At 40.7% G+C, this 1,936-nt stretch overlaps 1 pseudogene; it reads left to right on the top strand.

Moving 5' to 3' along the window:
- Window positions 1-770: 770 nt before the first annotated feature.
- On the top strand, window positions 771-1,686 carry LOC123939180 (annotated as a pseudogene).
- The last annotated feature ends 250 nt before the right edge of the window (window positions 1,687-1,936 follow it).

Here is a 1,936-nt window from a genome sequence, read left to right as displayed (position 1 = left end):
TTTCATATAGGCCTGATTTTTAAAATTGTTATTTTTAAATATTTTTAAAAGATTTTCTTTATTTACTTGACAGATCATTAGTAGGCAGAAAGGCAAGCATTGAGGGGGAGGGTGGAGCAGGCTCCCTGCCAAGCAGAAAGCCCGATGTGGGGCTCAACCCCAGAACACCTGGACCATGTCCTGAGCCAAAGGCAGAGGCTTTAACACTCTGAGCAACCCAAGCACCCTTAAAAATCATTGTTATCATTTTCAGTTTCCAAATTTGGTTTCCATCAGAGTTGAATATTTTTTTAATATTTATACCTAAGACTTTTAAATTTCAGAGAGCATGAGTGGAATTTGATGACGTTCTTTCCAAGATCTAATATCCAGGGGCGCCTGGGTGGCTCAGTGAGTTAAAGCCTCTGCTTTCGGCTCAGGTCATGATCACAGTTTCCTGGGTTCGAGCCCCACATTGGGCTCTCTGATCAGCAGGGAGCCTGCTTCCCTCCTCTCTCTCTCTCTGCCTGCCTCTCCGTCTACTTGTAAGCTCTCTCTGTCAAATAAATAAACAAAATCTTTAAAAAAAATCTAATATCCAGTTTCAGCTTGTGATACCAAAGTATTTTCCTAGAAAACCAAGGTGAAATTATGCACTTGTTCCTATAAAATGTTGTACACAAAGATCTAAACTATTAAAAAATAGTCTCTGAACTGCTATACATGAAGAACTACAAATATTTGGGTGGCTGTGTATAGTGTTTTTTCAAAACGTTTTCCTTCCACAGACAATGATGCTCCTAAATATGTCTAGTGTCACTGACTTTCAGCTGCTAGGATTCTAGAAAAATCCTGAATGGCAGAAACTGCTTTTAGCTATTTTCCTATTCACCTACTTTCCACAGTCACAGGAAATGTCATTATTGCATGGGTGAGCCAGGACCAGAGACTGCACTCACCCATGTGTGTATTTCTCAAACACCTCTCCTTTCTGGAGATCTGGTATACATCCACTATTGCATCCCCTCTTTTACCCAACTTGTTTTCTTATGGCCAAGCCATCTCCTTCCCTACCTGTATGGATGGCACAGCTTTACTTTTTTGTGTGCTTTGGGGGTGCTGACTGCTTTGTTCTGGCCACGATGTCCTATGACCATATCTGGCCATCTACAACCCATTTTACAACTCTTCCTGATGAGTCCTGAGATCTGCACCAAGTTGGTGGCAAATCTCCTGGTTGACAGGTGTTAGCACAGGATTTATGCCCTCCCTAATAATTTCCAGGTTGGATTTCTGTGATCCTAAGCAGACCAATCATTTCTTCTGTGACCTCCCTCCCTTCATGCAGCTTACATGTTCTAGTGTGTGTATTAACAGGATGGTCATCTTTATCCTGTCAATTGCAGTACTGTGCATTTGATTTTTTTCTCACACTTGTGTCCTGTATTCATTGTATTTACCATACTGAGAACTCCCCCAGCCTCTGACTTGATGATGAACTTTTCCACATGTGGCTCCCATTTGGCTGTTGTCACTATCTACTATGGAAATATGATCTCCATGTACGTTCACCTCAATGACCACCTGTCACCTGAGATCAACAAGATAATTTCTGTCTCCTACACTGTGGTCACCCCACTGCTGAACTCTGTTATCTACAATTTGTGGAACCAAGAATCCAAAGAGGCTGTTAGAAAATAAATGAAAAAAAAAAAAGTGTTATGCCAGTACCACACTGTCTTGGTGATCACAGCTTTGTAGTAAAGCTTGAAATCGGGTAATGTGATGCCGCCAGTTTTGTTTTTGTTTTTCAACATTTCCTTAGTAATTTGGAGTCTCTTCTGATTCCATACAAATTATAGGATTATTTGCTCCAGCTCTTTGAAAAATACCGGTGGAATTTTGATCGGAATGGCATTAAAAGTATAGATCGCTCTAGGCAGTATAGACATTTTTA

Source organism: Meles meles, chromosome 3, assembly GCF_922984935.1.
Source record: "Meles meles chromosome 3, mMelMel3.1 paternal haplotype, whole genome shotgun sequence".
Lineage (NCBI taxonomy): Eukaryota > Metazoa > Chordata > Mammalia > Carnivora > Mustelidae > Meles > Meles meles.
The sequence above is the reverse complement of the archived record's forward strand: the minus strand, read 5'-3'. Positions and strand labels throughout refer to the sequence as shown.